Consider the following 26,830-nt stretch of genomic DNA (forward strand, 5'->3'; position numbering starts at 1 on the left):
TTTCTCCCAAATACACGACATTTTCTCCCACATACACCCGTTTTCTCCCAAAGATGGGACATATTCTCCCAGAAATGCCAGCTTATTCTTTAACAAACGGCCTTTTTTCCCCAAAATACCAGCCTTTTCCCTCTCTAGCATCTGTTTCCTCACCAATACCTGGCATTTTCTCCCAGAAACACCAGCTTTCTCACAGATACATCACCTTCCCCCCCCCCACATCAGACCTCTTCTCCCAGAAATACCAGGACTCTGCTGAATATTTCCCATTTCCTCCGGAACATACAGCATTACACTCCGCAAGAGGACAGTTTCTTTCAGAAATGTGGCATTTTATCACAGATACACCATTTTTATGCCCAGTAGAGCTCCTTTTCTCCCAGAAATAGCACTGCTCTTAGGAAGAGCTCCCATTTTCTAACCAAAATGCTGCTTTACACTCCTCAAGATCACACTTACCCCCATCAAGATGGCAGTGTCACAGAAATACCAGCTTCTGCCCCCAAAATTGGGACTTTGGCTCTCCAAAACAAGACATTTTCTCCCAGAAATACCAGGACTCTTAGAAATACCTCACGTTTCATCTCAAGAATACTGCTTTCCACTCCTCAAGATCACACTGACTCCCATCACAATGGCCTTTTCTCCCACATACACCAGCTTTCTCCCAAATACACGACATTTTCTCCCACATACACCCGTTTTCTCCCAAAGATGGGACATATTCTCCCAGAAATGCCAGCTTATTCTTTAACAAACGGCCTTTTTTCCCCAAAATACCAGCCTTTTCCCTCTCTAGCATCTGTTTCCTCACCAATACCTGGCATTTTCTCCCAGAAACACCAGCTTTCTCACAGATACATCACCTTCCCCCCCCCACATCAGACCTCTTCTCCCAGAAATACCAGGACTCTGCTGAATATTTCCCATTTCCTCCGGAACATACAGCATTACACTCCGCAAGAGGACAGTTTCTTTCAGAAATGTGGCATTTTATCACAGATACACCATTTTTATGCCCAGTAGAGCTCCTTTTCTCCCAGAAATAGCACTGCTCTTAGGAAGAGCTCCCATTTTCTAACCAAAATGCTGCTTTACACTCCTCAAGATCACACTTACCCCCATCAAGATGGCAGTGTCACAGAAATACCAGCTTCTGCCCCCAAAATGGGACTTTGGCTCTCCAAAACAAGACATTTTCTCCCAGAAATACCAGGACTCTTAGAAATACCTCACGTTTCATCTCAAGAATACTGCTTTCCACTCCTCAAGATCACACTGACTCCCATCACAATGGCCTTTTCTCCCACATACACCAGCTTTCTCCCAAATACACGACATTTTCTCCCACATACACCCGTTTTCTCCCAAAGATGGGACATATTCTCCCAGAAATGCCAGCTTATTCTTTAACAAACGGCCTTTTTTCCCCAAAATACCAGCCTTTTCCCTCTCTAGCATCTGTTTCCTCACCAATACCTGGCATTTTCTCCCAGAAACACCAGCTTTCTCACAGATACATCACCTTCCCCCCCCCACATCAGACCTCTTCTCCCAGAAATACCAGGACTCTGCTGAATATTTCCCATTTCCTCCGGAACATACAGCATTACACTCCGCAAGAGGACAGTTTCTTTCAGAAATGTGGCATTTTATCACAGATACACCATTTTTATGCCCAGTAGAGCTCCTTTTCTCCCAGAAATAGCACTGCTCTTAGGAAGAGCTCCCATTTTCTAACCAAAATGCTGCTTTACACTCCTCAAGATCACACTTACCCCCATCAAGATGGCAGTGTCACAGAAATACCAGCTTCTGCCCCCAAAATGGGACTTTGGCTCTCCAAAACAAGACATTTTCTCCCAGAAATACCAGGACTCTTAGAAATACCTCACGTTTCATCTCAAGAATACTGCTTTCCACTCCTCAAGATCACACTGACTCCCATCACAATGGCCTTTTCTCCCACATACACCAGCTTTCTCCCAAATACACGACATTTTCTCCCACATACACCCGTTTTCTCCCAAAGATGGGACATATTCTCCCAGAAATGCCAGCTTATTCTTTAAAAAACGGCCTTTTCTCCCCAAAATACCAGCCTTTTCCCTCTCTAGCATCTGTTTCCTCACCAATACCTGGCATTTTCTCCCAGAAACACCAGCTTTCTCACAGATACATCACCTTCCCCCCCCCACATCAGACCTCTTCTCCCAGAAATACCAGGACTCTGCTGAATATTTCCCATTTCCTCCGGAACATACAGCATTACACTCCGCAAGAGGACAGTTTCTTTCAGAAATGTGGCATTTTATCACAGATACACCATTTTTATGCCCAGTAGAGCTCCTTTTCTCCCAGAAATAGCACTGCTCTTAGGAAGAGCTCCCATTTTCTAACCAAAATGCTGCTTTACACTCCTCAAGATCACACTTACCCCCATCAAGATGGCAGTGTCACAGAAATACCAGCTTCTGCCCCCAAAATGGGACTTTGGCTCTCCAAAACAAGACATTTTCTCCCAGAAATACCAGGACTCTTAGAAATACCTCACGTTTCATCTCAAGAATACTGCTTTCCACTCCTCAAGATCACACTGACTCCCATCACAATGGCCTTTTCTCCCACATACACCAGCTTTCTCCCAAATACACGACATTTTCTCCCACATACACCCGTTTTCTCCCAAAGATGGGACATATTCTCCCAGAAATGCCAGCTTATTCTTTAACAAACGGCCTTTTTTCCCCAAAATACCAGCCTTTTCCCTCTCTAGCATCTGTTTCCTCACCAATACCTGGCATTTTCTCCCAGAAACACCAGCTTTCTCACAGATACATCACCTTCCCCCCCCCACATCAGACCTCTTCTCCCAGAAATACCAGGACTCTGCTGAATATTTCCCATTTCCTCCGGAACATACAGCATTACACTCCGCAAGAGGACAGTTTCTTTCAGAAATGTGGCATTTTATCACAGATACACCATTTTTATGCCCAGTAGAGCTCCTTTTCTCCCAGAAATAGCACTGCTCTTAGGAAGAGCTCCCATTTTCTAACCAAAATGCTGCTTTACACTCCTCAAGATCACACTTACCCCCATCAAGATGGCAGTGTCACAGAAATACCAGCTTCTGCCCCCAAAATGGGACTTTGGCTCTCCAAAACAAGACATTTTCTCCCAGAAATACCAGGACTCTTAGAAATACCTCACGTTTCATCTCAAGAATACTGCTTTCCACTCCTCAAGATCACACTGACTCCCATCACAATGGCCTTTTCTCCCACATACACCAGCTTTCTCCCAAATACACGACATTTTCTCCCACATACACCCGTTTTCTCCCAAAGATGGGACATATTCTCCCAGAAATGCCAGCTTATTCTTTAACAAACGGCCTTTTTTCCCCAAAATACCAGCCTTTTCCCTCTCTAGCATCTGTTTCCTCACCAATACCTGGCATTTTCTCCCAGAAACACCAGCTTTCTCACAGATACATCACCTTCCCCCCCCCACATCAGACCTCTTCTCCCAGAAATACCAGGACTCTGCTGAATATTTCCCATTTCCTCCGGAACATACAGCATTACACTCCGCAAGAGGACAGTTTCTTTCAGAAATGTGGCATTTTATCACAGATACACCATTTTTATGCCCAGTAGAGCTCCTTTTCTCCCAGAAATAGCACTGCTCTTAGGAAGAGCTCCCATTTTCTAACCAAAATGCTGCTTTACACTCCTCAAGATCACACTTACCCCCATCAAGATGGCAGTGTCACAGAAATACCAGCTTCTGCCCCCAAAATGGGACTTTGGCTCTCCAAAACAAGACATTTTCTCCCAGAAATACCAGGACTCTTAGAAATACCTCACGTTTCATCTCAAGAATACTGCTTTCCACTCCTCAAGATCACACTGACTCCCATCACAATGGCCTTTTCTCCCACATACACCAGCTTTCTCCCAAATACACGACATTTTCTCCCACATACACCCGTTTTCTCCCAAAGATGGGACATATTCTCCCAGAAATGCCAGCTTATTCTTTAACAAACGGCCTTTTTTCCCCAAAATACCAGCCTTTTCCCTCTCTAGCATCTGTTTCCTCACCAATACCTGGCATTTTCTCCCAGAAACACCAGCTTTCTCACAGATACATCACCTTCCCCCCCCCACATCAGACCTCTTCTCCCAGAAATACCAGGACTCTGCTGAATATTTCCCATTTCCTCCGGAACATACAGCATTACACTCCGCAAGAGGACAGTTTCTTTCAGAAATGTGGCATTTTATCACAGATACACCATTTTTATGCCCAGTAGAGCTCCTTTTCTCCCAGAAATAGCACTGCTCTTAGGAAGAGCTCCCATTTTCTAACCAAAATGCTGCTTTACACTCCTCAAGATCACACTTACCCCCATCAAGATGGCAGTGTCACAGAAATACCAGCTTCTGCCCCCAAAATGGGACTTTGGCTCTCCAAAACAAGACATTTTCTCCCAGAAATACCAGGACTCTTAGAAATACCTCACGTTTCATCTCAAGAATACTGCTTTCCACTCCTCAAGATCACACTGACTCCCATCACAATGGCCTTTTCTCCCACATACACCAGCTTTCTCCCAAATACACGACATTTTCTCCCACATACACCCGTTTTCTCCCAAAGATGGGACATATTCTCCCAGAAATGCCAGCTTATTCTTTAACAAACGGCCTTTTTTCCCCAAAATACCAGCCTTTTCCCTCTCTAGCATCTGTTTCCTCACCAATACCTGGCATTTTCTCCCAGAAACACCAGCTTTCTCACAGATACATCACCTTCCCCCCCACATAAGACCTCTTCTCCCAGAAATACCAGGACTCTGCTGAATATTTCCCATTTCCTCCGGAACATACAGCATTACACTCCGCAAGAGGACAGTTTCTTTCAGAAATGTGGCATTTTATCACAGATACACCATTTTTATGCCCAGTAGAGCTCCTTTTCTCCCAGAAATAGCACTGCTCTTAGGAAGAGCTCCCATTTTCTAACCAAAATGCTGCTTTACACTCCTCAAGATCACACTTACCCCCATCAAGATGGCAGTGTCACAGAAATACCAGCTTCTGCCCCCAAAATGGGACTTTGGCTCTCCAAAACAAGACATTTTCTCCCAGAAATACCAGGACTCTTAGAAATACCTCACGTTTCATCTCAAGAATACTGCTTTCCACTCCTCAAGATCACACTGACTCCCATCACAATGGCCTTTTCTCCCACATACACCAGCTTTCTCCCAAATACACGACATTTTCTCCCACATACACCCGTTTTCTCCCAAAGATGGGACATATTCTCCCAGAAATGCCAGCTTATTCTTTAAAAAACGGCCTTTTTTCCCCAAAATACCAGCCTTTTCCCTCTCTAGCATCTGTTTCCTCACCAATACCTGGCATTTTCTCCCAGAAACACCAGCTTTCTCACAGATACATCACCTTCCCCCCCACATCAGACCTCTTCTCCCAGAAATACCAGGACTCTACTGAATATTTCCCATTTCCTCCGGAACATACAGCATTACACTCCGCAAGAGGACAGTTTCTTTCAGAAATGTGGCATTTTATCACAGATACACCATTTTTATGCCCAGTAGAGCTCCTTTTCTCCCAGAAATAGCACTGCTCTTAGGAAGAGCTCCCATTTTCTAACCAAAATGCTGCTTTACACTCCTCAAGATCACACTTACCCCCATCAAGATGGCAGTGTCACAGAAATACCAGCTTCTGCCCCCAAAATGGGACTTTGGCTCTCCAAAACAAGACATTTTCTCCCAGAAATACCAGGACTCTTAGAAATACCTCACGTTTCATCTCAAGAATACTGCTTTCCACTCCTCAAGATCACACTGACTCCCATCACAATGGCCTTTTCTCCCACATACACCAGCTTTCTCCCAAATACACGACATTTTCTCCCACATACACCCGTTTTCTCCCAAAGATGGGACATATTCTCCCAGAAATGCCAGCTTATTCTTTAACAAACGGCCTTTTTTCCCCAAAATACCAGCCTTTTCCCTCTCTAGCATCTGTTTCCTCACCAATACCTGGCATTTTCTCCCAGAAACACCAGCTTTCTCACAGATACATCACCTTCCCCCCCCCACATCAGACCTCTTCTCCCAGAAATACCAGGACTCTGCTGAATATTTCCCATTTCCTCCGGAACATACAGCATTACACTCCGCAAGAGGACAGTTTCTTTCAGAAATGTGGCATTTTATCACAGATACACCATTTTTATGCCCAGTAGAGCTCCTTTTCTCCCAGAAATAGCACTGCTCTTAGGAAGAGCTCCCATTTTCTAACCAAAATGCTGCTTTACACTCCTCAAGATCACACTTACCCCCATCAAGATGGCAGTGTCACAGAAATACCAGCTTCTGCCCCCAAAATGGGACTTTGGCTCTCCAAGACAAGACATTTTCTCCCAGAAATACCAGGACTCTTAGAAATACCTCACGTTTCATCTCAAGAATACTGCTTTCCACTCCTCAAGATCACACTGACTCCCATCACAATGGCCTTTTCTCCCACATACACCAGCTTTCTCCCAAATACACGACATTTTCTCCCACATACACCCGTTTTCTCCCAAAGATGGGACATATTCTCCCAGAAATGCCAGCTTATTCTTTAACAAACGGCCTTTTTTCCCCAAAATACCAGCCTTTTCCCTCTCTAGCATCTGTTTCCTCACCAATACCTGGCATTTTCTCCCAGAAACACCAGCTTTCTCACAGATACATCACCTTCCCCCCCACATCAGACCTCTTCTCCCAGAAATACCAGGACTCTGCTGAATATTCCCCATTTCCTCCGGAACATACAGCATTACACTCCGCAAGAGGACAGTTTCTTTCAGAAATGTGGCATTTTATCACAGATACACCATTTTTATGCCCAGTAGAGCTCCTTTTCTCCCAGAAATAGCACTGCTCTTAGGAAGAGCTCCCATTTTCTAACCAAAATGCTGCTTTACACTCCTCAAGATCACGCTTACCCCCATCAAGATGGCAGTGTCACAGAAATACCAGCTTCTGCCCCCAAAATGGGACTTTGGCTCTCCAAAACAAGACATTTTCTCCCAGAAATACCAGGACTCTTAGAAATACCTCACGTTTCATCTCAAGAATACTGCTTTCCACTCCTCAAGATCACACTGACTCCCATCACAATGGCCTTTTCTCCCACATACACCAGCTTTCTCCCAAATACACGACATTTTCTCCCACATACACCCGTTTTCTCCCAAAGATGGGACATATTCTCCCAGAAATGCCAGCTTATTCTTTAAAAAACGGCCTTTTCTCCCCAAAATACCAGCCTTTTCCCTCTCTAGCATCTGTTTCCTCACCAATACCTGGCATTTTCTCCCAGAAACACCAGCTTTCTCACAGATACATCACCTTCCCCCCCCCACATCAGACCTCTTCTCCCAGAAATACCAGGACTCTGCTGAATATTTCCCATTTCCTCCGGAACATACAGCATTACACTCCGCAAGAGGACAGTTTCTTTCAGAAATGTGGCATTTTATCACAGATACACCATTTTTATGCCCAGTAGAGCTCCTTTTCTCCCAGAAATAGCACTGCTCTTAGGAAGAGCTCCCATTTTCTAACCAAAATGCTGCTTTACACTCCTCAAGATCACACTTACCCCCATCAAGATGGCAGTGTCACAGAAATACCAGCTTCTGCCCCCAAAATGGGACTTTGGCTCTCCAAAACAAGACATTTTCTCCCAGAAATACCAGGACTCTTAGAAATACCTCACGTTTCATCTCAAGAATACTGCTTTCCACTCCTCAAGATCACACTGACTCCCATCACAATGGCCTTTTCTCCCACATACACCAGCTTTCTCCCAAATACACGACATTTTCTCCCACATACACCCGTTTTCTCCCAAAGATGGGACATATTCTCCCAGAAATGCCAGCTTATTCTTTAACAAACGGCCTTTTTTCCCCAAAATACCAGCCTTTTCCCTCTCTAGCATCTGTTTCCTCACCAATACCTGGCATTTTCTCCCAGAAACACCAGCTTTCTCACAGATACATCACCTTCCCCCCCCCACATCAGACCTCTTCTCCCAGAAATACCAGGACTCTGCTGAATATTTCCCATTTCCTCCGGAACATACAGCATTACACTCCGCAAGAGGACAGTTTCTTTCAGAAATGTGGCATTTTATCACAGATACACCATTTTTATGCCCAGTAGAGCTCCTTTTCTCCCAGAAATAGCACTGCTCTTAGGAAGAGCTCCATTTTCTAACCAAAATGCTGCTTTTCACTCCTCAAGATCACACTTACCCCCATCAAGATGGCAGTGTCACAGAAATACCAGCTTCTGCCCCCAAAATGGGACTTTGGCTCTCCAAAACAAGACATTTTCTCCCAGAAATACCAGGACTCTTAGAAATACCTCACGTTTCATCTCAAGAATACTGCTTTCCACTCCTCAAGATCACACTGACTCCCATCACAATGGCCTTTTCTCCCACATACACCAGCTTTCTCCCAAATACACGACATTTTCTCCCACATACACCCGTTTTCTCCCAAAGATGGGACATATTCTCCCAGAAATGCCAGCTTATTCTTTAACAAACGGCCTTTTTTCCCCAAAATACCAGCCTTTTCCCTCTCTAGCATCTGTTTCCTCACCAATACCTGGCATTTTCTCCCAGAAACACCAGCTTTCTCACAGATACATCACCTTCCCCCCCCCACATCAGACCTCTTCTCCCAGAAATACCAGGACTCTGCTGAATATTTCCCATTTCCTCCGGAACATACAGCATTACACTCCGCAAGAGGACAGTTTCTTACAGAAATGTGGCATTTTATCACAGATACACCATTTTTATGCCCAGTAGAGCTCCTTTTCTCCCAGAAATAGCACTGCTCTTAGGAAGAGCTCCCATTTTCTAACCAAAATGCTGCTTTTCACTCCTCAAGATCACACTTACCCCCATCAAGATGGCAGTGTCACAGAAATACCAGCTTCTGCCCCCAAAATGGGACTTCGGCTCTCCAAAACAAGACATTTTCTCCCAGAAATACCAGGACTCTTAGAAATACCTCACGTTTCATCTCAAGAATACTGCTTTCCACTCCTCAAGATCACACTGACTCCCATCACAATGGCCTTTTCTCCCACATACACCAGCTTTCTCCCAAATACACGACATTTTCTCCCACATACACCCGTTTTCTCCCAAAGATGGGACATATTCTCCCAGAAATGCCAGCTTATTCTTTAACAAACGGCCTTTTTTCCCCAAAATACCAGCCTTTTCCCTCTCTAGCATCTGTTTCCTCACCAATACCTGGCATTTTCTCCCAGAAACACCAGCTTTCTCACAGATACATCACCTTCCTCCCCCCACATCAGACCTCTTCTCCCAGAAATACCAGGACGCTGCTGAATATTTCCCATTTCCTCCGGAACATACAGCATTACACTCCGCAAGAGGACAGTTTCTTTCAGAAATGTGGCATTTTATCACAGATACACCATTTTTATGCCCAGTAGAGCTCCTTTTCTCCCAGAAATAGCACTGCTCTTAGGAAGAGCTCCCATTTTCTAACCAAAATGCTGCTTTACACTCCTCAAGATCACACTTACCCCCATCAAGATGGCAGTGTCACAGAAATACCAGCTTCTGCCCCCAAAATGGGACTTTGGCTCTCCAAAACAAGACATTTTCTCCCAGAAATACCAGGACTCTTAGAAATACCTCACGTTTCATCTCAAGAATACTGCTTTCCACTCCTCAAGATCACACTGACTCCCATCACAATGGCCTTTTCTCCCACATACACCAGCTTTCTCCCAAATACACGACATTTTCTCCCACATACACCCGTTTTCTCCCAAAGATGGGACATATTCTCCCAGAAATGCCAGCTTATTCTTTAACAAACGGCCTTTTTTCCCCAAAATACCAGCCTTTTCCCTCTCTAGCATCTGTTTCCTCACCAATACCTGGCATTTTCTCCCAGAAACACCAGCTTTCTCACAGATACATCACCTTCCTCCCCCCACATCAGACCTCTTCTCCCAGAAATACCAGGACGCTGCTGAATATTTCCCATTTCCTCCGGAACATACAGCATTACACTCCGCAAGAGGACAGTTTCTTTCAGAAATGTGGCATTTTATCACAGATACACCATTTTTATGCCCAGTAGAGCTCCTTTTCTCCCAGAAATAGCACTGCTCTTAGGAAGAGCTCCCATTTTCTAACCAAAATGCTGCTTTACACTCCTCAAGATCACACTTACCCCCATCAAGATGGCAGTGTCACAGAAATACCAGCTTCTGCCCCCAAAATGGGACTTTGGCTCTCCAAAACAAGACATTTTCTCCCAGAAATACCAGGACTCTTAGAAATACCTCACGTTTCATCTCAAGAATACTGCTTTCCACTCCTCAAGATCACACTGACTCCCATCACAATGGCCTTTTCTCCCACATACACCAGCTTTCTCCCAAATACACGACATTTTCTCCCACATAAACCCGTTTTCTCCCAACGATGGGACATATTCTCCCAGAAATGCCAGCTTATTCTTTAAAAAACGGCCTTTTCTCCCCAAAATACCAGCCTTTTCCCTCTCTAGCATCTGTTTCCTCACCAATACCTGGCATTTTCTCCCAGAAACACCAGCTTTCTCACAGATACATCACCTTCCCCCCCACATCAGACCTCTTCTCCCAGAAATACCAGGACTCTGCTGAATATTTCCCATTTCCTCCGGAACATACAGCATTACACTCCGCAAGAGGACAGTTTCTTTCAGAAATGTGGCATTTTATCACAGATACACCATTTTTATGCCCAGTAGAGCTCCTTTTCTCCCAGAAATAGCACTGCTCTTAGGAAGAGCTCCCATTTTCTAACCAAAATGCTGCTTTACACTCCTCAAGATCACACTTACCCCCATCAAGATGGCACTGTCACAGAAATACCAGCTTCTGCCCCCAAAATGGGACTTTGGCTCTCCAAAACAAGACATTTTCTCCCAGAAATACCAGGACTCTTAGAAATACCTCACGTTTCATCTCAAGAATACTGCTTTCCACTCCTCAAGATCACACTGACTCCCATCACAATGGCCTTTTCTCCCACATACACCAGCTTTCTCCCAAATACACGACATTTTCTCCCACATACACCCGTTTTCTCCCAAAGATGGGACATATTCTCCCAGAAATGCCAGCTTATTCTTTAACAAACGGCCTTTTTTCCCCAAAATACCAGCCTTTTCCTTCTCTAGCATCTGTTTCCTCACCAATACCTGGCATTTTCTCCCAGAAACACCAGCTTTCTCACAGATACATCACCTTCCCCCCCCCACATCAGACCTCTTCTCCCAGAAATACCAGGACTCTGCTGAATATTTCCCATTTCCTCCGGAACATACAGCATTACACTCCGCAAGAAGACAGTTTCTTTCAGAAATGTGGCATTTTATCACAGATACACCATTTTTATGCCCAGTAGAGCTCCTTTTCTCCCAGAAATAGCACTGCTCTTAGGAAGAGCTCCCATTTTCTAACCAAAATGCTGCTTTTCACTCCTCAAGATCACACTTACCCCCATCAAGATGGCAGTGTCACAGAAATACCAGCTTCTGCCCCCAAAATGGGACTTTGGCTCTCCAAAACAAGACATTTTCTCCCAGAAATACCAGGACTCTTAGAAATACCTCACGTTTCATCTCAAGAATACTGCTTTCCACTCCTCAAGATCACACTGACTCCCATCACAATGGCCTTTTCTCCCACATACACCAGCTTTCTCCCAAATACACGACATTTTCTCCCACATACACCCGTTTTCTCCCAAAGATGGGACATATTCTCCCAGAAATGCCAGCTTATTCTTTAAAAAACGGCCTTTTTTCCCCAAAATACCAGCCTTTTCCCTCTCTAGCATCTGTTTCCTCACCAATACCTGGCATTTTCTCCCAGAAACACCAGCTTTCTCACAGATACATCACCTTCCCCCCCCCACATCAGACCTCTTCTCCCAGAAATACCAGGACTCTGCTGAATATTTCCCATTTCCTCCGGAACATACAGCATTACACTCCGCAAGAGGACAGCTTCTTTCAGAAATGTGGCATTTTATCACAGATACACCATTTTTATGCCCAGTAGAGCTCCTTTTCTCCCAGAAATAGCACTGCTCTTAGGAAGAGCTCCCATTTTCTAACCAAAATGCTGCTTTACACTCCTCAAGATCACACTTACCCCCATCAAGATGGCAGTGTCACAGAAATACCAGCTTCTGCCCCCAAAATGGGACTTTGGCTCTCCAAAACAAGACATTTTCTCCCAGAAATACCAGGACTCTTAGAAATACCTCACGTTTCATCTCAAGAATACTGCTTTCCACTCCTCAAGATCACACTGACTCCCATCACAATGGCCTTTTCTCCCACATACACCAGCTTTCTCCCAAATACACGACATTTTCTCCCACATACACCCGTTTTCTCCCAAAGATGGGACATATTCTCCCAGAAATGCCAGCTTATTCTTTAACAAACGGCCTTTTTTCCCCAAAATACCAGCCTTTTCCCTCTCTAGCATCTGTTTCCTCACCAATACCTGGCATTTTCTCCCAGAAACACCAGCTTTCTCACAGATACATCACCTTCCCCCCCACATCAGACCTCTTCTCCCAGAAATACCAGGACTCTGCTGAATATTTCCCATTTCCTCCGGAACATACAGCATTACACTCCGCAAGAGGACAGTTTCTTTCAGAAATGTGGCATTTTATCACAGATACACCATTTTTATGCCCAGTAGAGCTCCTTTTCTCCCAGAAATAGCACTGCTCTTAGGAAGAGCTCCATTTTCTAACCAAAATGCTGCTTTTCACTCCTCAAGATCACACTTACCCCCATCAAGATGGCAGTGTCACAGAAATACCAGCTTCTGCCCCCAAAATGGGACTTTGGCTCTCCAAAACAAGACATTTTCTCCCAGAAATACCAGGACTCTTAGAAATACCTCACGTTTCATCTCAAGAATACTGCTTTCCACTCCTCAAGATCACACTGACTCCCATCACAATGGCCTTTTCACCCACATACACCTGCTTTCTCCCAAATACACGACATTTTCTCCCACATAAACCCGTTTTCTCCCAACGATGGGACATATTCTCCCAGAAATGCCAGCTTATTCTTTAACAAACGGCCTTTTTTCCCCAAAATACCAGCCTTTTCCCTCTCTAGCGTCTGTTTCCTCACCAATACCTGGCATTTTCTCCCAGAAACACCAGCTTTCTCACAGATACATCACCTTCCCCCCCCCACATCAGACCTCTTCTCCCAGAAATACCAGGACTCTGCTGAATATTTCCCATTTCCTCCGGAACATACAGCATTACACTCCGCAAAAGGACAGTTTCTTTCAGAAATGTGGCATTTTATCACAGATACACCATTTTTATGCCCAGTAGAGCTCCTTTTCTCCCAGAAATAGCACTGCTCTTAGGAAGAGCTCCCATTTTCTAACCAAAATGCTGCTTTACACTCCTCAAGATCACACTTACCCCCATCAAGATGGCAGTGTCACAGAAATACCAGCTTCTGCCCCCAAAATGGGACTTTGGCTCTCCAAAACAAGACATTTTCTCCCAGAAATACCAGGACTCTTAGAAATACCTCACGTTTCATCTCAAGAATACTGCTTTCCACTCCTCAAGATCACACTGACTCCCATCACAATGGCCTTTTCTCCCACATACACCAGCTTTCTCCCAAATACACGACATTTTCTCCCACATACACCCGTTTTCTCCCAAAGATGGGACATATTCTCCCAGAAATGCCAGCTTATTCTTTAACAAACGGCCTTTTTTCCCCAAAATACCAGCCTTTTCCCTCTCTAGCATCTGTTTCCTCACCAATACCTGGCATTTTCTCCCAGAAACACCAGCTTTCTCACAGATACATCACCTTCCCCCCCCCACATCAGACCTCTTCTCCCAGAAATACCAGGACTCTGCTGAATATTTCCCATTTCCTCCGGAACATACAGCATTACACTCCGCAAGAGGACAGTTTCTTTCAGAAATGTGGCATTTTATCACAGATACACCATTTTTATGCCCAGTAGAGCTCCTTTTCTCCCAGAAATAGCACTGCTCTTAGGAAGAGCTCCCATTTTCTAACCAAAATGCTGCTTTACACTCCTCAAGATCACACTTACCCCCATCAAGATGGCAGTGTCACAGAAATACCAGCTTCTGCCCCCAAAATGGGACTTTGGCTCTCCAAAACAAGACATTTTCTCCCAGAAATACCAGGACTCTTAGAAATACCTCACGTTTCATCTCAAGAATACTGCTTTCCACTCCTCAAGATCACACTGACTCCCATCACAATGGCCTTTTCTCCCACATACACCTGCTTTCTCCCAAATACACGACATTTTCTCCCACATAAACCCGTTTTCTCCCAACGATGGGACATATTCTCCCAGAAATGCCAGCTTATTCTTTAACAAACGGCCTTTTTTCCCCAAAATACCAGCCTTTTCCCTCTCTAGCATCTGTTTCCTCACCAATACCTGGCATTTTCTCCCAGAAACACCAGCTTTCTCACAGATACATCACCTTCCCCCCCCCACATCAGACCTCTTCTCCCAGAAATACCAGGACTCTGCTGAATATTTCCCATTTCCTCCGGAACATACAGCATTACACTCCGCAAGAGGACAGTTTCTTTCAGAAATGTGGCATTTTATCACAGATACACCATTTTTATGCCCAGTAGAGCTCCTTTTCTCCCAGAAATAGCACTGCTCTTAGGAAGAGCTCCATTTTCTAACCAAAATGCTGCTTTACACTCCTCAAGATCACACTTACTCCCATCAAGATGGCAGTGTCACAGAAATACCAGCTTCTGCCCCCAAAATGGGACTTCGGCTCTCCAAAACAAGACATTTTCTCCCAGAAATACCAGGACTCTTAGAAATACCTCACGTTTCATCTCAAGAATACTGCTTTCCACTCCTCAAGATCACACTGACTCCCATCACAATGGCCTTTTCTCCCACATACACCAGCTTTCTCCCAAATACACGACATTTTCTCCCACATACACCCGTTTTCTCCCAAAGATGGGACATATTCTCCCAGAAATGCCAGCTTATTCTTTAACAAACGGCCTTTTTTCCCCAAAATACCAGCCTTTTCCCTCTCTAGCGTCTGTTTCCTCACCAATACCTGGCATTTTCTCCCAGAAACACCAGCTTTCTCACAGATACATCACCTTCCCCCCCCCACATCAGACCTCTTCTCCCAGAAATACCAGGACTCTGCTGAATATTTCCCATTTCCTCCGGAACATACAGCATTACACTCCGCAAAAGGACAGTTTCTTTCAGAAATGTGGCATTTTATCACAGATACACCATTTTTATGCCCAGTAGAGCTCCTTTTCTCCCAGAAATAGCACTGCTCTTAGGAAGAGCTCCCATTTTCTAACCAAAATGCTGCTTTACACTCCTCAAGATCACACTTACCCCCATCAAGATGGCAGTGTCACAGAAATACCAGCTTCTGCCCCCAAAATGGGACTTTGGCTCTCCAAAACAAGACATTTTCTCCCAGAAATACCAGGACTCTTAGAAATACCTCACGTTTCATCTCAAGAATACTGCTTTCCACTCCTCAAGATCACACTGACTCCCATCACAATGGCCTTTTCTCCCACATACACCAGCTTTCTCCCAAATACACGACATTTTCTCCCACATACACCCGTTTTCTCCCAAAGATGGGACATATTCTCCCAGAAATGCCAGCTTATTCTTTAACAAACGGCCTTTTTTCCCCAAAATACCAGCCTTTTCCCTCTCTAGCATCTGTTTCCTCACCAATACCTGGCATTTTCTCCCAGAAACACCAGCTTTCTCACAGATACATCACCTTCCCCCCCCCACATCAGACCTCTTCTCCCAGAAATACCAGGACTCTGCTGAATATTTCCCATTTCCTCCGGAACATACAGCATTACACTCCGCAAGAGGACAGTTTCTTTCAGAAATGTGGCATTTTATCACAGATACACCATTTTTATGCCCAGTAGAGCTCCTTTTCTCCCAGAAATAGCACTGCTCTTAGGAAGAGCTCCCATTTTCTAACCAAAATGCTGCTTTACACTCCTCAAGATCACACTTACCCCCATCAAGATGGCAGTGTCACAGAAATACCAGCTTCTGCCCCCAAAATGGGACTTTGGCTCTCCAAAACAAGACATTTTCTCCCAGAAATACCAGGACTCTTAGAAATACCTCACGTTTCATCTCAAGAATACTGCTTTCCACTCCTCAAGATCACACTGACTCCCATCACAATGGCCTTTTCTCCCACATACACCAGCTTTCTCCCAAATACACGACATTTTCTCCCACATACACCCGTTTTCTCCCAAAGATGGGACATATTCTCCCAGAAATGCCAGCTTATTCTTTAACAAACGGCCTTTTTTCCCCAAAATACCAGCCTTTTCCCTCTCTAGCATCTGTTTCCTCACCAATACCTGGCATTTTCTCCCAGAAACACCAGCTTTCTCACAGATACATCACCTTCCCCCCCCCACATCAGACCTCTTCTCCCAGAAATACCAGGACTCTGCTGAATATTTCCCATTTCCTCCGGAACATACAGCATTACACTCCGCAAGAGGACAGTTTCTTACAGAAATGTGGCATTTTATCACAGATACACCATTTTTATGCCCAGTAGAGCTCCTTTTCTCCCAGAAATAGCACTGCTCTTAGGAAGAGCTCCCATTTTCTAACCAAAATGCTGCTTTACACTCCTCAAGATCACGCTTACCCCCATCAAGATGGCAGTGTCACAGAAATACCAGCTTCTGCCCCCAAAATGGGACTTTGGCTCTCCAAAACAAGACATTTTCTCCCAGAAATACCAGGACTCTTAGAAATACCTCACGTTTCATCTCAAGAATACTGCTTTCCACTCCTCAAGATCACACTGACTCCCATCACAATGGCCTTTTCTCCCACATACACCAGCTTTCTCCCAAATACACGACATTTTCTCCCACATACACCCGTTTTCTCCCAAAGATGGGACATATTCTCCCAGAAATGCCAGCTTATTCTTTAACAAACGGCCTTTTTTCCCCAAAATACCAGCCTTTTCCCTCTCTAGCATCTGTTTCCTCACCAATACCTGGCATTTTCTCCCAGAAACACCAGCTTTCTCACAGATACATCACCTTCCCCCCCCCACATCAGACCTCTTCTCCCAGAAATACCAGGACTCTGCTGAATATTTCCCATTTCCTCCGGAACATACAGCATTACACTCCGCAAGAGGACAGTTTCTTACAGAAATGTGGCATTTTATCACAGATACACCATTTTTATGCCCAGTAGAGCTCCTTTTCTCCCAGAAATAGCACTGCTCTTAGGAAGAGCTCCCATTTTCTAACCAAAATGCTGCTTTACACTCCTCAAGATCACGCTTACCCCCATCAAGATGGCAGTGTCACAGAAATACCAGCTTCTGCCCCCAAAATGGGACTTTGGCTCTCCAAAACAAGACATTTTCTCCCAGAAATACCAGGACTCTTAGAAATACCTCACGTTTCATCTCAAGAATACTGCTTTCCACTCCTCAAGATCACACTGACTCCCATCACAATGGCCTTTTCTCCCACATACACCAGCTTTCTCCCAAATACACGACATTTTCTCCCACATACACCCGTTTTCTCCCAAAGATGGGACATATTCTCCCAGAAATGCCAGCTTATTCTTTAAAAAACGGCCTTTTTTCCCCAAAATACCAGCCTTTTCCCTCTCTAGCATCTGTTTCCTCACCAATACCTGGCATTTTCTCCCAGAAACACCAGCTTTCTCACAGATACATCACCTTCCCCCCCCCACATCAGACCTCTTCTCCCAGAAATACCAGGACTCTGCTGAATATTTCCCATTTCCTCCGGAACATACAGCATTACACTCCGCAAGAGGACAGTTTCTTTCAGAAATGTGGCATTTTATCACAGATACACCATTTTTATGCCCAGTAGAGCTCCTTTTCTCCCAGAAATAGCACTGCTCTTAGGAAGAGCTCCCATTTTCTAACCAAAATGCTGCTTTACACTCCTCAAGATCACACTTACCCCCATCAAGATGGCAGTGTCACAGAAATACCAGCTTCTGCCCCCAAAATGGGACTTTGGCTCTCCAAAACAAGACATTTTCTCCCAGAAATACCAGGACTCTTAGAAATACCTCACGTTTCATCTCAAGAATACTGCTTTCCACTCCTCAAGATCACACTGACTCCCATCACAATGGCCTTTTCTCCCACATACACCAGCTTTCTCCCAAATACACGACATTTTCTCCCACATACACCCGTTTTCTCCCAAAGATGGGACATATTCTCCCAGAAATGCCAGCTTATTCTTTAACAAACGGCCTTTTTTCCCCAAAATACCAGCCTTTTCCCTCTCTAGCATCTGTTTCCTCACCAATACCTGGCATTTTCTCCCAGAAACACCAGCTTTCTCACAGATACATCACCTTCCCCCCCCCACATCAGACCTCTTCTCCCAGAAATACCAGGACTCTGCTGAATATTTCCCATTTCCTCCGGAACATACAGCATTACACTCCGCAAGAGGACAGCTTCTTTCAGAAATGTGGCATTTTATCACAGATACACCATTTTTATGCCCAGTAGAGCTCCTTTTCTCCCAGAAATAGCACTGCTCTTAGGAAGAGCTCCCATTTTCTAACCAAAATGCTGCTTTACACTCCTCAAGATCACGCTTACCCCCATCAAGATGGCAGTGTCACAGAAATACCAGCTTCTGCCCCCAAAATGGGACTTTGGCTCTCCAAAACAAGACATTTTCTCCCAGAAATACCAGGACTCTTAGAAATACCTCACGTTTCATCTCAAGAATACTGCTTTCCACTCCTCAAGATCACACTGACTCCCATCACAATGGCCTTTTCTCCCACATACACCAGCTTTCTCCCAAATACACGACATTTTCTCCCACATACACCCGTTTTCTCCCAAAGATGGGACATATTCTCCCAGAAATGCCAGCTTATTCTTTAAAAAACGGCCTTTTTTCCCCAAAATACCAGCCTTTTCCCTCTCTAGCATCTGTTTCCTCACCAATACCTGGCATTTTCTCCCAGAAACACCAGCTTTCTCACAGATACATCACCTTCCCCCCCCCACATCAGACCTCTTCTCCCAGAAATACCAGGACTCTGCTGAATATTTCCCATTTCCTCCGGAACATACAGCATTACACTCCGCAAGAGGACAGTTTCTTTCAGAAATGTGGCATTTTATCACAGATACACCATTTTTATGCCCAGTAGAGCTCCTTTTCTCCCAGAAATAGCACTGCTCTTAGGAAGAGCTCCCATTTTCTAACCAAAATGCTGCTTTACACTCCTCAAGATCACGCTTACCCCCATCAAGATGGCAGTGTCACAGAAATACCAGCTTCTGCCCCCAAAATGGGACTTTGGCTCTCCAAAACAAGACATTTTCTCCCAGAAATACCAGGACTCTTAGAAATACCTCACGTTTCATCTCAAGAATACTGCTTTCCACTCCTCAAGATCACACTGACTCCCATCACAATGGCCTTTTCTCCCACATACACCAGCTTTCTCCCAAATACACGACATTTTCTCCCACATACACCCGTTTTCTCCCAAAGATGGGACATATTCTCCCAGAAATGCCAGCTTATTCTTTAAAAAACGGCCTTTTTTCCCCAAAATACCAGCCTTTTCCCTCTCTAGCATCTGTTTCCTCACCAATACCTGGCATTTTCTCCCAGAAACACCAGCTTTCTCACAGATACATCACCTTCCCCCCCCCACATCAGACCTCTTCTCCCAGAAATACCAGGACTCTGCTGAATATTTCCCATTTCCTCCGGAACATACAGCATTACACTCCGCAAGAGGACAGTTTCTTTCAGAAATGTGGCATTTTATCACAGATACACCATTTTTATGCCCAGTAGAGCTCCTTTTCTCCCAGAAATAGCACTGCTCTTAGGAAGAGCTCCCATTTTCTAACCAAAATGCTGCTTTTCACTCCTCAAGATCACACTTACCCCCATCAAGATGGCAGTGTCACAGAAATACCAGCTTCTGCCCCCAAAATGGGACTTTGGCTCTCCAAAACAAGACATTTTCTCCCAGAAATACCAGGACTCTTAGAAATACCTCACGTTTCATCTCAAGAATACTGCTTTCCACTCCTCAAGATCACACTGACTCCCATCACAATGGCCTTTTCTCCCACATACACCAGCTTTCTCCCAAATACACGACATTTTCTCCCACATACACCCGTTTTCTCCCAAAGATGGGACATATTCTCCCAGAAATGCCAGCTTATTCTTTAACAAACGGCCTTTTTTCCCCAAAATACCAGCCTTTTCCCTCTCTAGCATCTGTTTCCTCACCAATACCTGGCATTTTCTCCCAGAAACACCAGCTTTCTCACAGATACATCACCTTCCCCCCCCCACATCAGACCTCTTCTCCCAGAAATACCAGGACTCTGCTGAATATTTCCCATTTCCTCCGGAACATACAGCATTACACTCCGCAAGAGGACAGTTTCTTTCAGAAATGTGGCATTTTATCACAGATACACCATTTTTATGCCCAGTAGAGCTCCTTTTCTCCCAGAAATAGCACTGCTCTTAGGAAGAGCTCCCATTTTCTAACCAAAATGCTGCTTTACACTCCTCAAGATCACGCTTACCCCCATCAAGATGGCAGTGTCACAGAAATACCAGCTTCTGCCCCCAAAATGGGACTTTGGCTCTCCAAAACAAGACATTTTCTCCCAGAAATACCAGGACTCTTAGAAATACCTCACGTTTCATCTCAAGAATACTGCTTTCCACTCCTCAAGATCACACTGACTCCCATCACAATGGCCTTTTCTCCCACATACACCAGCTTTCTCCCAAATACACGACATTTTCTCCCACATACACCCGTTTTCTCCCAAAGATGGGACATATTCTCCCAGAAATGCCAGCTTATTCTTTAACAAACGGCCTTTTTTCCCCAAAATACCAGCCTTTTCCCTCTCTAGCATCTGTTTCCTCACCAATACCTGGCATTTTCTCCCAGAAACACCAGCTTTCTCACAGATACATCACCTTCCCCCCCCCACATCAGACCTCTTCTCCCAGAAATACCAGGACTCTGCTGAATATTTCCCATTTCCTCCGGAACATACAGCATTACACTCCGCAAGAGGACAGTTTCTTTCAGAAATGTGGCATTTTATCACAGATACACCATTTTTATGCCCAGTAGAGCTCCTTTTCTCCCAGAAATAGCACTGCTCTTAGGAAGAGCTCCCATTTTCTAACCAAAATGCTGCTTTACACTCCTCAAGATCACACTTACCCCCATCAAGATGGCAGTGTCACAGAAATACCAGCTTCTGCCCCCAAAATGGGACTTTGGCTCTCCAAAACAAGACATTTTCTCCCAGAAATACCAGGACTCTTAGAAATACCTCACGTTTCATCTCAAGAATACTGCTTTCCACTCCTCAAGATCACACTGACTCCCATCACAATGGCCTTTTCTCCCACATACACCAGCTTTCTCCCAAATACACGACATTTTCTCCCACATACACCCGTTTTCTCCCAAAGATGGGACATATTCTCCCAGAAATGCCAGCTTATTCTTTAACAAACGGCCTTTTTTCCCCAAAATACCAGCCTTTTCCCTCTCTAGCATCTGTTTCCTCACCAATACCTGGCATTTTCTCCCAGAAACACCAGCTTTCTCACAGATACATCACCTTCCCCCCCCCACATCAGACCTCTTCTCCCAGAAATACCAGGACTCTGCTGAATATTTCCCATTTCCTCCGGAACATACAGCATTACACTCCGCAAGAGGACAGTTTCTTTCAGAAATGTGGCATTTTATCACAGATACACCATTTTTATGCCCAGTAGAGCTCCTTTTCTCCCAGAAATAGCACTGCTCTTAGGAAGAGCTCCCATTTTCTAACCAAAATGCTGCTTTACACTCCTCAAGATCACACTTACCCCCATCAAGATGGCAGTGTCACAGAAATACCAGCTTCTGCCCCCAAAATGGGACTTTGGCTCTCCAAAACAAGACATTTTCTCCCAGAAATACCAGGACTCTTAGAAATACCTCACGTTTCATCTCAAGAATACTGCTTTCCACTCCTCAAGATCACACTGACTCCCATCACAATGGCCTTTTCTCCCACATACACCAGCTTTCTCCCAAATACACGACATTTTCTCCCACATACACCCGTTTTCTCCCAAAGATGGGACATATTCTCCCAGAAATGCCAGCTTATTCTTTAAAAAACAGCCTTTTTTCCCCAAAATACCAGCCTTTTCCCTCTCTAGCATCTGTTTCCTCACCAATACCTGGCATTTTCTCCCAGAAACACCAGCTTTCTCACAGATACATCACCTTCCCCCCCCCCACATCAGACCTCTTCTCCCAGAAATACCAGGACTCTGCTGAATATTTCCCATTTCCTCCGGAACATACAGCATTACACTCCGCAAGAGGACAGTTTCTTTCAGAAATGTGGCATTTTATCACAGATACACCATTTTTATGCCCAGTAGAGCTCCTTTTCTCCCAGAAATAGCACTGCTCTTAGGAAGAGCTCCCATTTTCTAACCAAAATGCTGCTTTACACTCCTCAAGATCACGCTTACCCCCATCAAGATGGCAGTGTCACAGAAATACCAGCTTCTGCCCCCAAAATGGGACTTTGGCTCTCCAAAACAAGACATTTTCTCCCAGAAATACCAGGACTCTTAGAAATACCTCACGTTTCATCTCAAGAATACTGCTTTCCACTCCTCAAGATCACACTGACTCCCATCACAATGGCCTTTTCTCCCACATACACCAGCTTTCTCCCAAATACACGACATTTTCTCCCACATACACCCGTTTTCTCCCAAAGATGGGACATATTCTCCCAGAAATGCCAGCTTATTCTTTAAAAAACGGCCTTTTTTCCCCAAAATACCAGCCTTTTCCCTCTCTAGCATCTGTTTCCTCACCAATACCTGGCATTTTCTCCCAGAAACACCAGCTTTCTCACAGATACATCACCTTCCCCCCCCCACATCAGACCTCTTCTCCCAGAAATACCAGGACTCTGCTGAATATTTCCCATTTCCTCCGGAACATACAGCATTACACTCCGCAAGAGGACAGTTTCTTTCAGAAATGTGGCATTTTATCACAGATACACCATTTTTATGCCCAGTAGAGCTCCTTTTCTCCCAGAAATAGCACTGCTCTTAGGAAGAGCTCCCATTTTCTAACCAAAATGCTGCTTTACACTCCTCAAGATCACACTTACCCCCATCAAGATGGCAGTGTCACAGAAATACCAGCTTCTGCCCCCAAAATGGGACTTTGGCTCTCCAAAACAAGACATTTTCTCCCAGAAATACCAGGACTCTTAGAAATACCTCACGTTTCATCTCAAGAATACTGCTTTCCACTCCTCAAGATCACACTGACTCCCATCACAATGGCCTTTTCTCCCACATACACCAGCTTTCTCCCAAATACACGACATTTTCTCCCACATACACCCGTTTTCTCCCAAAGATGGGACATATTCTCCCAGAAATGCCAGCTTATTCTTTAACAAACGGCCTTTTTTCCCCAAAATACCAGCCTTTTCCCTCTCTAGCATCTGTTTCCTCACCAATACCTGGCATTTTCTCCCAGAAACACCAGCTTTCTCACAGATACATCACCTTCCCCCCCCCACATCAGACCTCTTCTCCCAGAAATACCAGGACTCTGCTGAATATTTCCCATTTCCTCCGGAACATACAGCATTACACTCCGCAAGAGGACAGTTTCTTTCAGAAATGTGGCATTTTATCACAGATACACCATTTTTATGCCCAGTAGAGCTCCTTTTCTCCCAGAAATAGCACTGCTCTTAGGAAGAGCTCCCATTTTCTAACCAAAATGCTGCTTTACACTCCTCAAGATCACGCTTACCCCCATCAAGATGGCAGTGTCACAGAAATACCAGCTTCTGCCCCCAAAATGGGACTTTGGCTCTCCAAAACAAGACATTTTCTCCCAGAAATACCAGGACTCTTAGAAATACCTCACGTTTCATCTCAAGAATACTGCTTTCCACTCCTCAAGATCACACTGACTCCCATCACAATGGCCTTTTCTCCCACATACACCAGCTTTCTCCCAAATACACGACATTTTCTCCCACATACACCCGTTTTCTCCCAAAGATGGGACATATTCTCCCAGAAATGCCAGCTTATTCTTTAAAAAACGGCCTTTTTTCCCCAAAATACCAGCCTTTTCCCTCTCTAGCATCTGTTTCCTCACCAATACCTGGCATTTTCTCCCAGAAACACCAGCTTTCTCACAGATACATCACCTTCCCCCCCCCACATCAGACCTCTTCTCCCAGAAATACCAGGACTCTGCTGAATATTTCCCATTTCCTCCGGAACATACAGCATTACACTCCGCAAGAGGACAGTTTCTTTCAGAAATGTGGCATTTTATCACAGATACACCATTTTTATGCCCAGTAGAGCTCCTTTTCTCCCAGAAATAGCACTGCTCTTAGGAAGAGCTCCCATTTTCTAACCAAAATGCTGCTTTACACTCCTCAAGATCACACTTACCCCCATCAAGATGGCAGTGTCACAGAAATACCAGCTTCTGCCCCCAAAATGGGACTTTGGCTCTCCAAAACAAGACATTTTCTCCCAGAAATACCAGGACTCTTAGAAATACCTCACGTTTCATCTCAAGAATACTGCTTTCCACTCCTCAAGATCACACTGACTCCCATCACAATGGCCTTTTCTCCCACATACACCAGCTTTCTCCCAAATACACGACATTTTCTCCCACATACACCCGTTTTCTCCCAAAGATGGGACATATTCTCCCAGAAATGCCAGCTTATTCTTTAACAAACGGCCTTTTTTCCCCAAAATACCAGCCTTTTCCCTCTCTAGCATCTGTTTCCTCACCAATACCTGGCATTTTCTCCCAGAAACACCAGCTTTCTCACAGATACATCACCTTCCCCCCCCCACATCAGACCTCTTCTCCCAGAAATACCAGGACTCTGCTGAATATTTCCCATTTCCTCCGGAACATACAGCATTACACTCCGCAAGAGGACAGTTTCTTTCAGAAATGTGGCATTTTATCACAGATACACCATTTTTATGCCCAGTAGAGCTCCTTTTCTCCCAGAAATAGCACTGCTCTTAGGAAGAGCTCCCATTTTCTAACCAAAATGCTGCTTTACACTCCTCAAGATCACACTTACCCCCATCAAGATGGCAGTGTCACAGAAATACCAGCTTCTGCCCCCAAAATGGGACTTTGGCTCTCCAAAACAAGACATTTTCTCCCAGAAATACCAGGACTCTTAGAAATACCTCACGTTTCATCTCAAGAATACTGCTTTCCACTCCTCAAGATCACACTGACTCCCATCACAATGGCCTTTTCTCCCACATACACCAGCTTTCTCCCAAATACACGACATTTTCTCCCACATACACCCGTTTTCTCCCAAAGATGGGACATATTCTCCCAGAAATGCCAGCTTATTCTTTAAAAAACGGCCTTTTTTCCCCAAAATACCAGCCTTTTCCCTCTCTAGCATCTGTTTCCTCACCAATACCTGGCATTTTCTCCCAGAAACACCAGCTTTCTCACAGATACATCACCTTCCCCCCCCCACATCAGACCTCTTCTCCCAGAAATACCAGGACTCTGCTGAATATTTCCCATTTCCTCCGGAACATACAGCATTACACTCCGCAAGAGGACAGTTTCTTTCAGAAATGTGGCATTTTATCACAGATACACCATTTTTATGCCCAGTAGAGCTCCTTTTCTCCCAGAAATAGCACTGCTCTTAGGAAGAGCTCCCATTTTCTAACCAAAATGCTGCTTTACACTCCTCAAGATCACGCTTACCCCCATCAAGATGGCAGTGTCACAGAAATACCAGCTTCTGCCCCCAAAATGGGACTTTGGCTCTCCAAAACAAGACATTTTCTCCCAGAAATACCAGGACTCTTAGAAATACCTCACGTTTCATCTCAAGAATACTGCTTTCCACTCCTCAAGATCACACTGACTCCCATCACAATGGCCTTTTCTCCCACATACACCAGCTTTCTCCCAAATACACGACATTTTCTCCCACATACACCCGTTTTCTCCCAAAGATGGGACATATTCTCCCAGAAATGCCAGCTTATTCTTTAAAAAACGGCCTTTTTTCCCCAAAATACCAGCCTTTTCCCTCTCTAGCATCTGTTTCCTCACCAATACCTGGCATTTTCTCCCAGAAACACCAGCTTTCTCACAGATACATCACCTTCCCCCCCCCACATCAGACCTCTTCTCCCAGAAATACCAGGACTCTGCTGAATATTCCCCATTTCCTCCGGAACATACAGCATTACACTCCGCAAGAGGACAGTTTCTTTCAGAAATGTGGCATTTTATCACAGATACACCATTTTTATGCCCAGTAGAGCTCCTTTTCTCCCAGAAATAGCACTGCTCTTAGGAAGAGCTCCCATTTTCTAACCAAAATGCTGCTTTACACTCCTCAAGATCACACTTACCCCCATCAAGATGGCAGTGTCA

Source organism: Phasianus colchicus, chromosome 9, assembly GCF_987193195.1.
Source record: "Phasianus colchicus chromosome 9, bPhaCol1.hap1.1, whole genome shotgun sequence".
NCBI lineage: Eukaryota > Metazoa > Chordata > Aves > Galliformes > Phasianidae > Phasianus > Phasianus colchicus.